Genomic DNA, 16,173 nt, shown 5'->3' on the forward strand with positions numbered 1-16,173 from the left:
GGTTTCTCTTGCTTTTTTTATCTTTCTCTTGTCTCAGTTATTCTGTACTATTATATATTACTAATTCTAAACCAAATGTAACATGGAAGTCACAATCAGTTAACAGTTTGTTCTCAATTACACAATTACTTTTTCTCCTGTTGTTCAGACATTTTCTGTGATTCTTTGTTTTCCCCCCTCCACCCCTTGGAATTGAAGCAAAATATGATTGGAAGAAACCTCAAACGATCTTCTAATCCATCCCTCTTCCCTGAGGCAGGATCAATTATACCTCTGTCATTCCTGGCAGATATTTGCCTCCTTTGCTTTTAAAATCTTCCAGTGATGGTTATTCCACCATTTTTCAAAGCATTACATTAACTCTTTAAGCTAAAATGAAAAGTCCTTGTCTGTCTGGTTTAATTTTAAACCAGCACTGCAAAGGACTGGATGTAAATGTGCTGTGGAATATGACTTAAATAGGGCATAAATTGCCTGTAACCTTTCGGCATATAACTGAAATTAATCTTTGCAGGGGGCTCTACATAGGACTTAAATTCATTTTTAATGAACTCTGCTATCATGAATCTTTCACAGCTTTTGCTATCCTTTTAAACATGATAGTTCTTGCCATTTGATTACAGAAATTAGTTTAATTATAGATTGATGCCAAACGTATGATGAAAACAAATATACATTCAGAAAATTTAAATACAAATTCTTACCCACTCAACACAAACAGATTCCTATTAGATAAATGCTTGTTTATAGGAACTGCCAATTTTATAATTCTAGTCTTATTGAGAAAACTAACATACCTGTATGCCAAGGGTGGAATATTCTTAGCTTCTGTGTACTTTGTATGTTTTCCATTTGTATGGAATTTGTTATTAGAAATTGCTATTGCTACTGCACTTAATTTATAGCTATGGTGACATAAAGAAAACAACAGTTTTAGTATTTTAAGACCTGTGGGATGGACTGTCAATCTTCTGAAGCCAGCATATGATACTTCTGGTATTGAGGGTCTTGGGCGTAAATAGTATATTCTGTTAATTTCTGAAGGTGCTGAAATTGTATTAATAGAAATGTATTAAAATTGTAGCAGGTCAGAAATCAGTCACCCTTTAAAGGGGAAGTTCCTGGTTTTTTTTTTTAATGCTGAAGAATTAAAGAAAACCCATATTCTGTGAAACCCTCAGACTTGGTAAGGAAGACAACCAGAATTCAGGGCTTTATTTATGGCTTAATGTTACCCAAGATACCTCTAAGGTATCAAATGCTCAAATGCCTAAGACTTGTACATATTATTAAAATTTTACAAAGACGTTTATTGGCTAACAGGTGCAAAAACTGGAAAATTAATAACCACTCTATCCTGTGAGCTTGCATATTTGATTATTGGTTTTCTTTTGTAGGTTGCTACAGTTAGCTAGAGATGGTTCCAAATTTTCCATATCCATTTCTCTTACCTTTGCTTTCTTTTACCGGGTATTTTCTATTTTTCTAAAATTATATTCCTGTTCATTCTTTTATTTTCAGAAACGGTTTATTCTCATTCTGTGCTTGGAAATGAGTGTATGTGCTTGCCCCGGGACTGCCTTCCATTGACAATCTTGCTAATACTGGAGTTACCCAAGCCAGGTGAAGAATAGAAAGTCTCCTCTGGAGAAACGGGTGGAATATGTGTAGACTTTGTCAGCCAGTGGCTATGAAGCTGCTCTTGGCTAACAAGGTAGGTTTACTCTAGTGTCTGCTAATCATAATCAGAGAGAGTCCAGGAGGTCACCTGAAATCCATATACTCCTTTGCTGTTGTTCTCCCTCTAAGAGGTCTGAGTGTGTTAATGGTTTCTCAGCAGTAGACGAAAGGAGGAGGAGAGATAAGAAGAGCACATGGGTATTATTCAGTATGGCAGTACACGTGTGACTTGTTTTCTCAGGCTATCGCTTAACACTCATGCTACGATACTGTGCAGGAGGGTTCTTTGGATGGACAGTAACCAAGCAGCACTAGCTTGGAAAGCAGCAGATACCTCAATGCCTCTTGCATTTTTTTTTTTCTTGAACCAGAACAGGCTCCTTTGGCTACCTAGTGAGAATGGACCCTCAAAGCATGACTCTCCAGTCATTCTTCCCTCTCATGATACAGTCCACTTTCAGCTAACCTTCGTAAAAAAGTATCTATGTTTGCAGAGGAGTAGGAAGAAGAGATTTTGCTAAGATATAAAATGTGTTTGATGTGCTAAAAGAGTGAAAAACTCTACAAGCAGAGAGTGTTGACATATCTTATCTCAGTTGTCAGAAGTGGCTTGTGAAATACAGTGAGATGAAATCCATGCTCTACATATGGACAGTACAGGCATTTCTTGAGCTTATTCCTACATCATTAGGCAGCCTTCAGACTCACAAAAGGTGCTTGCCGTGACAAATGTAAGTAAGTTCTTTCTTGTCTTTCAAGTTTTTTACTTTGTTATTTCTTTCCTCTCAACCTCTCTATTCTTCTGTTCTCCCCTACTTTCTGACAGCCTGATTTTGTTGCCTTTCCTTTGGTTATAAGCTAACAGGGAAATGAAGCGGTATCTTACAACATCCATGTTTTGTTGGTATTTCTGACCTTTTCCCTTAGAGATTAAGGGAGTATCTGAACGTGGAACACAATACCCTTTCCAAATACTATGTAAGGATGGAAAAGCAGTGAAAAGGACAGTGAATTGAAGGGAAGTAAAGTGGCACAGAAACTAACAAAGTGTTAGATAGGCACGCAAGTGTAAAGCTGAAGTTACACCAGTGCCAGTTAATGAGTTTCTAATAAAGTATGCAGATGGTATCCAGGAGGGCCGTGCCTGCAGGGAGTGTAAGTCCTAATATGCATCAGCAGCTTCATGAAAGAAGATGCAGAAACATTTGTGTGACAAATGGATTGTTAAACCTGGTGCCACTGGTGGAGAAAGAGCTCCTTTACCTCCATCATTTAATTAAAAATGTTCTACTTGGTTAGTTTGTTCTACATAGGAAGTTTGTTCTACATAGGTAGTTTTTGCTGTGGGCTTTAAGATGTAAGATATTGGCCTCATTGCATGTGATAACATTGCATCAACAACGAGCCTGTTCTCCAGTGTGCCCAGGCAGATCTTTCATTCAGGACAAAGGAAGTGTGGTTTGTGTTAAAGATATAATTCAACTTTCATAATAAAGTAAGTTGTGAATGATGAATGAAAGCACTTATTGAGCTGAAAGTACACACACCAGATTGAGCAATGTTGATCTTTGTGCAACAATCAGCTGAGTAAGAGAAAGCAGGGACTGAATTTTTGACTGTCTCAATTTGACCTTCATTTTGTACTTTTTTTAGCTGCAAATTAACGCATCCAATTCTTAGACAAATGACTGCTGAAATTTTGCCTGTTACCTACTTGACAGTAGAGGTAGATATGCAAATTGCACTCACAAAAGGGAGGGCCAGTCTTCTGACAATATAAGCAATAAAGTCCAGTTGTATAAATTGTTATGCAATCAACGTATGCAATTATTCAAATTGTTAATTTAGAGGGAAAGATTCCGTACTCCCTGGCTGACTGAGCCATTTCTCCTCCCTCTTTCACCACCCCCTTAATTTTTTTCCTACAAAATCAAACACTGTCTTTTTAGTAGATTATTTGCCATGAAGAAATACCTTGATTGGAATTAAAGCTGAATCAGATTTTAATTTACAAGGAGACTTTGAAACAGATTTTCAAATGGCATAGCAACACAAAGGTAATTCACAAAGCGTGTGTTTAAAATAAGGGGCTAGTTTATAGGAAAATCCGGAATGTGGGCTGGAACGTGTTCCAGAATTCCACCCTCTTGTCCTGGCTACACAAACAATGTGACCGAGGCCTGCCAAGAGTTGTCATGTTTAAATAGAGAGAGAGAAGGAAAGTGGCAAGAATTCCCTCGGCACCATAATCCCTGCAGCCTTGCTACTTAGCACTTTTAAGAGAAAGGCGGATACAGGAAGCAAGAATAAGACATAGCACACTCCATCTCTTCTCTCCAATAAACACTGCTTAGAATTCCATCTAATCTGGGAGAATAAACATTTTCAAGGCTTTTCTCTGAACATTTGATCTCAGTTAGTAGAGCAGTTCATTTTAATTATTATTTTTTTTAGCCCTCTCCACTTTTCCACTGAATGCTGCAGTGTCAGCTTTGCACGTCTTGCACTCTGAGACATAACTTGAAAACTAAATCCTGGGGTCTTTACTCAGATGAAATTCTGTGAACTTTAACAGGATATTGGCTTTAGAAAAACTACTAGACTTGGCATTGTAACTGCTGCTGAGTTGGCAATTATGGAAAGAGTTAAAGAACCTATCAGTAAGGTGATGACTGTTGCATAAGGGAGTCTTAACCTATGTTGAGCTAAATTCCTCACAACGCAATTTGAATTGATGGGCTTTTATAACCACTCACTCAGACACGAATACATAATGCACTGGCACAAAAAAGTCCATCCCACCCGGAGACTGGCAGGTATCCCTGTGTTTTGAGGTAACCAATTTTGTATGAACTGTCTGCCTCGTTTCTAATTGAAATGAAAGGAATGGTTTTATGGTCCCCTTTAAAAGTTTTTGTAAGTTGATTGGCTGCCCTTTAGCATTACGAAAACCGTGTTTGGGGGATGTAGCAGGAATTCTTTTTATGGGCTGTGGCAGTGAATGGCTGAAGTTTTAGAAGGTTTGACGTTTTCCTTTTGATGGTCTCCAAAAAGATGCACACCACACCACAACTGCCCCCTGTTTTCCCACCTATATGGTAGGTTTGCCACCCACCACGTCCTTCACAAAATTTTCGTCGGCTTTTTCCATTAATAATGTCAAGTTCCTTTTCAGACAGGGATGTACTGAAGGGTCAGAATACTTATATAGGCAGAAGTTATTAGAACAGAGCCTCTCTTGAGAATGAGCACGGAGCTTCAAATTCACGTAGGGAACGGCAGATCTTTCTCTCTTGTTTGTATGTGTCTCAATTATCTGTGTCTTCAGTCTTGCCTGGGGCCTTGAGTTTGTTGCTATCTTCTAAATACTTGCCTTTCTACTGCTACTTTTTAAAGGAAATACAGGAGACTGGAGAAATCTGGGTCTGTGATAGCTTTTACTCTAGACTTATTGTTAGAAAGGTACGTTTGCCTTTCTTTTTTCATTGATAAAGTGGGAAAACTAGGGGTCAGCTTCCCAAAAGCTATTGCTAGGCTTAAGCAACTAATGCTGTAAATTATGGGAGACACTGAGTATGCTAAGTGTTGCATAGCTATTAATCTCCAGGCCAGGTTTTTCAAGGAGCTGAGCACTCAGCAGTTGTTGTCGACTTCCAGTTCAACTCCTAAAGGAAATGCCAAAATAATCAAAACTTCTGCTGGAGGCCTAGTGCTTCAGGAAATCTAGTCATCTGATTTGGAGATGCACGTGGGCAATCAAGTTCTTCTGAATATCTGGTGCTTAACAGCTATATTTAAGGTTGGCACATCCTTCTTACACAACTGGCATATTAAATATTTTGAAAGGCTCTGTTTTAATTTTATTTTGAAAGACAGTGTTTAAAATGCAAGCCTTGAAATACATTTCCTTCTCATTTTGCTCTCTGGGAGACCAAAGTCTCCTATATATGAACTGAACAGGCAATTACAGCCTGCAGTTCCCCACCAGGTTCTACCAATATGCCTGCATCCTGACCTGGAGGGTGGGAAGTAGTTTGTTCTTTATGCCCAATCAGTCCTTGGCCTCTCTCCTCAGCTATCAAGAAGCAGTTTTTCTCATGCAATATCACCAACTAGTAACCAAATTGAAGCAATTAAACGGCTTTGCACTTGTACGGTATGGTAATGACTTTAGATTGTCAAGTGAAAGTCTCCAGAACCCATTAACAACATTTTGAACTAGTCCATACCCCTCAAAAATAACTTTAAAGTCTTCTGTTGGGCAATTGATTGTGTCTTTTTTCTTCTCAGTTTTGCTGTTGTAAATGGAACAAGTCAGATGAATACATAACATGGAACTGTAACCACTAGTAGATTCTTGCTTGTATTAGCTTTGAAGTTGTTTGCATTTGTTTTGTTCTGGAAAAATGTACATTCCAATTGATCAAACTCTCAAATACTTGTTAGGAAGAGCCTTTGTTACACAGTCCTCAGCTGTGAAAGCACTTCATGCTTTCACAAAAATCATCTATAAGAATGAAGTATGAAAGCTATGACTGATGCTGAGAAAGGAGAACAAGTTAAACTTGTTCTTAAAAACTCCCCCACTCTTCTGGGACCATTGCATAACATATAATAAGATATATAGTAGTATATATGCCGCTGTATTACCTAGATACAATGGAATGAAAGGATCTCCTATCCCTTTTTTGTTTCAATTTCTTGTATTCTAACACACATTTTTTTGTGAGAGGTTTATATTGATTATATTGACTTGCCATCCTGTTGGCAAGAGTGTTTCTTCCTATATTTAATCTTCCTTAAAACTGCTCAAATTGTTATATTAGGCATGCCTGTTACATTCATTTTAGTGCAGCGAAAAGGGCAGCTGCTTTAACAGTTGTCTTTTCTGTTACAGTCTTATCAGAGGAGCTACAAAATATGGATGTCTTTTTCTGTATGCATTATTTTATAATCATGAATAACTTTGTGCTGCACTGATTTCTGAGAAAATGAGAATTGCCACTATAGGGCTCAGTGTTGTCAAAAGCATATGTGTGTACATGCACACTCAGGCACATGGTAGACTAGAGAGAGTTGTTGCAAATACACCTAATAAGTCTTCCTATATACATAATATGTCCTTTAGGTGGTGCCATTGTGTTTTTTTAAGATAAGATTGCACACTCAAGAAAGTGTAAGACACGGTAATGGAAAGGATGCAGTGCACAATACATCCTTATACCCTAAGTGACTCGGAAACATCTGAGTGTACAGAGCTGTCCCCACGTACAGGATGTAATGTCGCTAGAGTAAATATAGAGCGGCTGCTGTCAACAATGAAGAAAGCAAAAGCTAAAAGAAGAATGGCAACTTGAAATAGCCAGGAATCTCTTTTTTGAAAAAGCTTTCTGGGACACGGTTCAGCTTTTACATGTTAATGTCAGTGAGGAAGGAAAAGTGAAAAAGCGGAGAGAAAGATATGTAGTTATTAGCAACGGATGTGATCCGTGGAGGCTGGATTTGAACTGCCAGGCAATGCTAACCCTATCCAAAAAGTAAAGTGTTTGGATATGTCAACTGGGTTCACGTGGCTCTTGGTTGATGACGAATCATGAGGAATCTTAGAAATATGCACAAAGAAATATCTAGGGCGGGTCTCAAAGCAAAAGTGAAATATATTTTATCCGTATTTTGTTGCTAAGCGGGCAGGCAGTGTTGCCTCGTAGCAGGGGCAGGGGAAGGAGTAGGGGAAGGCAGGAGACTGAATGCCTGGTTTCACGGCCCTGGCTGGCCAGTTGCTCACTGTGCTTTTTTTATACATCTTCTAAATTCTCTGTGCTTCAGTTTGAAGCAGAGTAGTTGGACTTAATGATTTAATGTATTTTAGATGCTTTGAGGATGTTGGATTAATGGGATCCCATACATACAAAGCGTTGCTGTTGTTGTTTACATATTGTTTAGATGATGTTTTCTTAAAAATCAAGGCACCCTCTGTCCCATGTTTTCTCACTACATACAGGTCAGAAAAGCACAAAAGTACTGTATGTCTGAAACATTTCCAGCAGTTTCCCTGGACCTGCTTCCAAAGCTCATTGAAATCTTGTTAACAGAACACTCTACCTCCCTCTGATACCTCACACTGCAAAACAGCTTTGAAGGCCTAGACTGAATAATGAAGGAAACAAGGGCATCTGGGGTCCATTATTTACCCCATTTCATAAGGCGCTTCTACAAAGTCTGCTGCCTGCCTTTTCAGATCCATGACAGAAATAAATACAAAGCCTGGAAAGAGCGAGCAAGTCAGAGTTGTCTGCTGCCCTCTCCACTGCCCCCCTCCCCTTTTCTTCCTGTTTCACAGGACACATTTGTTTCATCTCAGCTAAATGTAGTTCTCTTTCTGCCCAAGACACTTGTTCTTTCCCCTTCACAGATTGTTTATGCCAAGGAACTCTTTTTTTGCTTGGGAAGATGTCTCAAACACCTTTGGGTGTTTCTAAAGGAGACCAGTGTGAAGCTACTCAGAGATTTTTTTTTTTTTTTTTCTTTTTTCTTGTCAAACTGACGAGGACTTGAAAATTTGAATTGCGACTATGGCTGCATCGGGAAAACACATGTGAAATGTCAGTAAAGTGGTTCCCATCTCAGTGTGCTAATTCACAGGAGGATATTTTAAAGTAATGGGAGTAATCTGAAATGTTAATACATCCAAAAGGCTGGAGCTGTTGCAGAGGGAACAAGTTGTGGAAATTTTTGTAAATTCTAGAGTGCCTGAGTGTTTTTAAAAGGGCTGGCCCAAAATACCTCTACGTTTCCTGTGAAAATAACCCCCCTGCAAAGCTGGCTTTCCAGTGAAAACGTTTCAGAATGCTCAGTCAATACCAGAGCACTTTCTCTAGGCACTTAGCATGGCTAGTATAGGTAAAGTATCTGGGTGGCTACACAGTCACAGAGGAACTGTAAGTTGCAAACGGTTAATTTCACAATTTTTTTCTACAATTTTTTTCTGACTAGATAATAATTTATACTAATTTGCTAGCTGCCACAGTTTGATGTAGTTGTCTGTACAAATATTTGCACCTGTGGCTTTTATCCACAAACTTTCAAGGGATTATTGAGGGGGAGGCAATTATTTGCAAGCTAAACCCTGCCCTTATTAAAGTCCTTTGCAAGAACTGTCACTAAAGCTCCATAGATTTTATTATCTTTTTTTTTTTTTTTAATTTACCCAGATAGGATGTCTCCTTTATATGCTGCTTCCACTTTGAATTAGTTGAACTGACAGTTCCAAATTAAGTTCATTTCTTAACTAAATGAATGTCTGCAATCCATCTGAAATGGACTTTTCCTTTTGCAAAAATTCAGAAATTGCAATAATGCTATTAACCTGTCAAAAGAGGATGAAAAATATAGGAGAGCTTTGGATAAATAGTTATTTAGCAAGTTTCTAAAACTAGTTCTAATAATAATTTGTTTGTCCTAAATGAGAGTTCAGGTCTAAAAAAGAAGCCTAGACAGTGCACATCCTGAATTTTAGGGCTGCTACAGCCTCTGCTGTTCAGTCCCAGCCATTCAAGCCCTTTTTGAAATGAGATAAAGTTTGTGTTTCAATCTCCCTGCCTAGTGTTCAAGCAGTAAATGATCTTGTGTTCTTTAGGTTGGGATCAACTTTACTGGACCTTATGTACCTGAAACGTCATCCAGAATTAATCTCTGAGGTGCAGAGGCTGTCGCTGATTTCTTTTAAGTGCACAAAGTTGCTTCCTGGTTATATTTATAAAACTAATGTGTGGCTTTTTTTCCTCTCAGAGAAAATGATAAATCTCAGAATTCACCAGCATGTGTTTCACGGGCAGTTACCAACCTGTGATCATGTGCATATCATCTAAATAAGTCACAGAAAAATCTCCCAGAAACAGCATGAGTACCATTTATCTTTCCACCATAATAATTTTAGGTTTAGCCAACAAAGTATCTCACAGGATATTTAGCTGACAGCCCACACCATCAGCCTCTGCTGAATCATCGTCATATTACATGTACCATTCCTTTTTTTTTTTTTTTTTTTTCCTTCAGTATTAGAGAGCACGTTGCTTTGCCACAAAAGTTACTGCCAGGCAAAATAATGAGTCATTCCTTTTAAAAAGCAAACTGAAAATTTATGTTTAATTCAACCATAACATCTCTTAGTTGGCTTTCAAGCCTCTGAGGTGCTACATAAAGATTTACCTGTTTTCAGCAACATGCTACCCACCAGTCACTGTTTCTTTATAACAACAAGCCCCAAAGAGAACCCAAAAAAGGTAACGCTTTCTGCCAAACAGTACTGCACATTCTGCTGCCTAGGTTTCTTGCACAGACAAGAGAGAAGTGGAAGATTACCAAATAATACCTGTTCTTAATCAAAAGCTTTTTGTTGTACCTTTGCTACTATTTTGGAGGTATGTGTGAAGGCTATTCATGTGAGCAATGCGAGGTGGATTTAAGACACTGTTAGTCCATTTTTTGCCACAGAAGTTAGAAGAATGCCACAGGCTGCACAGGCAAAAAATTGGCACTTGCAGGTTAGCAAGGTTGACTTGGACAGGGTACAGGGGACTATAATATTCCATGTTCTGATTGCAACCTCCTTTCATACTTGCAGGGAAATTTCCCTTGTTTTCACCATACTTCTTACAGAGTAAGAAGGGTATATGAAAACCAGTTAATGATTATATGCAAAGCTCTGTGGAAATGCCAGGCATCATCCCCTTGATCAAAACCTGGTGGATAGCACAGACAGTTAAATCAAGAAGGTGGTTACAGTTTAGCTGTAATTACGTACTTCTTGCTGGTCTGACTTCTCTGCATACCTCCTCGGGTACAGCACTTGTTTATTAGGCTGAAACTATGTGGTGGTGAGTACCGCATATTATTATACTTCGCAGGCATTACTGCGTTATTGCCTGGTAACTGCAGTTGCTAGACTTTGAAACCAGTAGGTTAACTAACTCTCAAGGGAACTAAGGGTATGTGGTATCCTGCTGTCTCACAGCTTTGGAGCTGTTAAGCGTACATGTGCTACGTTCTGTATTAGCTTGGATTTCCCTGCAGGTCACAGCCTTGGTTTGCTCTTCATTGTGTGGTTCCTCTCACATTAGTTCCCTACGCTTTTTGTCCATTTAATCTCAGTTTCTGAAATAACTTGGTCTTTCACTGGATTTCAGTATGGTCCTTGCCTGTTTCCTCATACTTGCTATTGTCCTTCTTGTCCACTGTCCGTTTGTTTCTTTCTGCTCTATTCATTTTATATGAACTTCATAGTTTTTGCAGTTTGAGCCTGCTTTTCAGAAACAAGAGTAATGGGCTACTGACAAAGGCCCTGAGAGTTGTACAGTTTTCAGTTGTGTCGATAATTCGTTCCGATTAACCATAGGGTGTAAAATGAATGAAGAATAGGTACAGCCCTAAACTGTTATGATAGTTAGCTGTCTTGCTTTGCGGTACTCAGGTAGGAACAGCAATACTATTGATTACTATGGTCAGAGAAGACTGCTAGGAACTCATCTCATCTAAATCCCTGCTTTGCGAATTAACTCTCCCTGTGGTGTAGTGAAATTGTTCAATCTATTAATCTCAATTTTCTTCCATGTTAAATGGAGGTAATACTAATTGCTTAGTTATCTCATGGAGTGTTGTGGGGGCTAATTAGTGCTTGGAAATGAAAAGATGTTGTTTAAACACCACAGGGACCAAGAGAGGAAACAGTGAAATGGGCTGGATTAAACCCAAAAGTGATGGCTCCATCACATTTACCTACATGTTTTTCTGTGTCCTTTCATCTTGGCAGACACTTGACTTGTCAGCTTGCTTATAAATCTCGGTACACACCAATACAAGTGGATGGATGGTGGGGGGAGAACTGGGGGAGAATTTAGTGGAGCGGGCAGAAGAAGAAAGGAAGAGTTTAGTCACCTGTCAAATTAGTAATACCCTGTGTGGTCTGAACTGTTGTACATCCTCCAGCACACCTGATTTGGCCACGGTGATACGTGGTTTTTAAAATAAATAAAAATTAGAAGCTGCAACAATGACACAAGCTGTTACTGGAGCTATTTTTAAACTTTCTCTTGTTCTTCTCTTTCATGATTTGCCTGCCCCTTCCCTTTTATCTCAGCCTTCTGCATCTTTCCTAACCACACGTACATTACCCTGTCCTTACAGTTTCCCTACCCTCTTGTTCTTTGTCCTGCTTCTAGCATTTTCCACTTCTAAGCTACAGGTTTATCTTGTGACTTCAATCACCCTGCATGTCCTTATGCCTCCGTCTCCTGTTTTCCTTGCAGAGTTATATAGTGTGATGTATTCATCATGCACCCCCTGCTCTGCTGTTTACCCAGTGGTTCAGGCTTGCCAAGATAGGTTCTGATTATTGCAGACTTTGAGATACTGGATGCCGGATTAGCTAGATGGCTGAATGATTAATGAACCAGACTCACAACCACATCTTGTTACGACTGAGTTTATCAAATCCATAAGGGAGTTGCTCAAATCCACTATTGTGGATCATTTTTCCTTCCTTAAAAAAAAACCCTCTCTCCTTTTTGCTAAAATATTTATTACCTGGTCATATCCTACCTGGTCTCTTGTATCTACTCGGTCTGCTTTAATGGCCAATTTCATTATCATGGCTCTGTGTCCTTCTTGAATTATTGTGATTTTTTGCTCATCTTTACCACCGAAAGACCTACAATATCTTGGTCTAGTTATGGTCATTTCTAGTTACCTTCAAATCTTCTCAGGCCTATTTCTTTGCTTTCCCTTTTGCTCTCCTCTTTCCACCCTCCTTCTAGTGCCTGTCATGGCTTGCAGCTGCCTTGTCCCTTCTCTGTAAAACTTCTCTTTTTCTTAGTATTGCCTTGGAATCAATACCTTTTTCAATTTGTTCCTCCCATTTCATTACTCATCAGTAATCTCCACAGGCTTCTTTCTCCGAATTCCTGTGGTGTGATCTGTCTTTTATTCTGTAATAAACTCTTGCTCATGTAAGTGGTTCTAGTAAATGTCATCTCCACAGCCTGCAAAGTCCTGATGCAAAGAACTGATTTTGCAACATGTGTGCACATATAAAGTGACTATGTACATAATTTGCAAGTCCTGGCCTGTATAATATTGTTAAATACATGGGCCTAAGCATAGCCTTACGCCTGCCCATCAGCTATGATTCCTGTCAGCATTTAGTAATGGTTTGAATTCTTCACAATCTGAAAGAGCCCTTTAGTTCTAAGGTCTTCATCCTGGTTGTCTAGGCTTAAGGTAACATACTCTTAACTGTGTGAAAGGAACCATAAACTCCACTGTGTTACCATCATAAACCTTTTCTCTTCCTCAGTGTATTTTGTATAAAGATGGTATGCACAATAAAGAGAGGCTATAGGATAATTATGGACCAGAAATAATGATAGCACCAACTCGCACAGGGCAGAGGCCCTGTAAATCCATGGGGGTAATCATGTAGGTGCTCAGCAGTATGAGGAAGATTGTGCAAAGCAACCAAATATCATAACGTGAAACAATACCTGTATGTGCAAGCTGTGAAGTGTTGCAAGTAATTGTATTACTGCTAACAGCAGTTACCTGCAATGAGTAGGAATCTTGTGTCTATAATGAGTTTAAGTAGATATGTGTAGTAAGCAGGTGTTTTCCTATAGGCAGATCTCACATGCAAGCATGTGTTACTAGATGTACCACAGATCTGACATTCTTCTTAGTGAACTTGGGAGAAGAATGAGGTGGAAAAGGGAGGGGGAGCAGAAACCAATCAAAGAAAGCAATACTTTTTATCAATCATATTTGATGCTATTCTTTCTCTCTCTTTCATCACTTTGATCTCTCAAATAAAACTGATACTTTGGCTACTTTCCAAACTCTTAGCTTTGCAGTCTGAGAGGGCTCTGGGTTAGCTGCTGAGGGTATGTGTTTGCAATTATGCATTTGAAAGTATTTTCCCCTCCGCTGAGATAACATTCTTTTTGTGTTACCACACACTTCTGCTGTCTCGTTTTTCTTCTCCCATGGCACTGTAGGCTGAAAGGCCTCACTGCGTTCCCCCTCCTCCCCCGATCTTTGCAACTGATATCTGAATAAAATACTTTACTCTGCTGGTATTTAACCTGCTGAGCCTTTCACTTTCTAGCTGTGAAACAGACAAAAAGGGTATCGTGCAGAAACATCCTGGCAGTTTCATTTCTTAATATGCCTCCAAGGTAAGGCGAGATAGAACAGGGGTGGGAAAATTTATACTGATGTTAAGGATCTTCAGTGTTTTATTTATAGATTAACATTCATTGAGAACAGCTTTACATTTAATTTTCCAACCAATATTTTTCCATAGAAGTGAACAAATTTGAAAGCTCTTCTTTATTGTTAATCTGGCTGTAGTTCAGTGGACAAAGTTTGTAGGAGTAATGAGCTGTCTTTTATAGAATAGAGAGTTTTTTTTTTTTTTTAGCTGCTAAATTTTGTCTTCACAGTAATGAATATATGGAACCATGTCAATTATTAGCATAAGAAGATAGGCTGTTTTGTATTCCCTGACAAATAGCCAAGTTTCTTGAGTTGAATAGCAAAATTCTGTGTGACCCTATGAGCCCTTTACACTGCAACCTGTTCTACCACACTTGATTTGTCTGACCTTGGATTTGCTCATTGTGGTCCAAGAAGGAAATGCTATTTCTTCAGAAAACATATTGCATTCAGTATCAACAAAAACATTCTACAAGTGTAATTTAAACCTTATATATGGAGTACAGCATTCAATAGGCTTGAAGTGATTAAGGTCAATAAGAATTTGAACACTAGTATCTTAGGTCTGATGTAGCATATTTCATTCTAAGTCTCTGTGAAAATTAAACATGTGGGGTCCAATCCTACGGTAATCCTTCCCTCCCACTGACTTCGAAAGTTGGTTATACGCACTCTCTCCCTTTCATACATGTGTGTGTGTGCTTGCAGCCACATGCACCCACACACGGGATTTTAAAAGAGTAGCTGCCTCAGTGAGAGACGTGCCCTGTTTGTTTCTGTCTCACAAAAAGGAATCCTGTAGGATGGTGCTTGGAGAGCGGAATTGTTCCAGGTGCTTAGCACTGAAACGCCTGAACATTTCCTGGTTAGGCTAAAGCTGAAACCTTTTGGAAATCTTTCTAGTTTTTAACAGGAAGCAAGGAAGACTTTTGCAGGCCTGCAGATACCTGGGATGGGATACAGACTTCTCCATTCTTTCGTTTTGTGAAGAACTGGCAGGGGGGCTTCAAGTACTGGGTGAAATAAAACTACTAGTCCAAATGAAGTTCCCAGCTAAATATCCCTGATGTTAATGGCAATGTATATCCTAAGTGAGGGCAGGATTCTATAAAACTAAGACTAAGGTCAAAACCTTATGCTAATGATTCCCAAGTTTGTTTTTTGATTATGATCAACTCTTGATGTTTTTCAGAGATTCACATACACTTTTACATCAAACTTTCCACTGAAATGTTATGAAGGAGACATAAATCATATTGGCTTAATGCAGGTCTGCAGACCAGCTTGGCATAAGGATTGTTCACGTAGTAGTCTTCATGACTTGGACCCAAACCCAGTAATTTAGGGTGGAAAAATCAAAAGAGAAAATTCTAAATAAATGGCAAAGTTAACTCTGAAATATTTGTAGGACATGGAAATGACAGTTAATTAAAGCATAAACTTTTTCCTGGTCATCTTTCTTCTACTGTTTCACCCAAATTGTGACATGCTTCATTACTACTAACATCTTATAATTCTTACCTAGCTGAGTAAGATGAATCTCTCACTAGTCAAAAAGGTGCTTCAGAGAACTAAGGACGAGCTGATTTGGCCTTAGTGCCTGATCTTTGTGAGGTGCAGAATGTGTTCAGCAGCCACTGACACTCACAGGAATGTATCCTGTTTCTACTGAAGTCCAGAGCTGGTCTTAATTGCCTTAAGGAAAGCACAAGCCTGAAAGGGAATCAACAGTGCTGAGTACTTGGCAGCATCTGATATTAAAAGGTAAGATTTTTGTGGACGAGTATCTCTTGTTTTCCATGTCACTCAGTCTTGGGTGAAAATGCAATACTGGATGAGTAAATAGCTCTACAAATACCAGCCATTTTGAATTCATATTTCACAGGGCTGGTTAGTCACATCTGCTAAAAGGCTTAGACTTGCTTTGCTGTAAATTGGTGTAGTAAAAGGAGTTACGGTGACTTACACGAATGAAGGATCTGTCCTCTTGCATGAACCTGCAGCCTATTTCCACTTGATCTCTGCACTGCTGCAGTCGCATTTATGGTATGCCACATGATAAAGGACACGATGCTGAGTATCACTGAGCCTCCCCTCCCCCTGTTTCTGACTAATGTCTTTTCAGTGTGGGAGCAGAATCCTGATACGCGTGACACAAGCCGAGTACGTGGGAATTAGTTCCATTAAAGCCATGCCATATGGCTCCCCGGGTGCTCTGTGATACCACTA

This window comes from Fulmarus glacialis, unplaced genomic scaffold, assembly GCF_000690835.1.
Source record: "Fulmarus glacialis isolate BGI_N327 unplaced genomic scaffold, ASM69083v1 scaffold5218, whole genome shotgun sequence".
Classification (NCBI taxonomy): Eukaryota; Metazoa; Chordata; class Aves; order Procellariiformes; family Procellariidae; genus Fulmarus; species Fulmarus glacialis.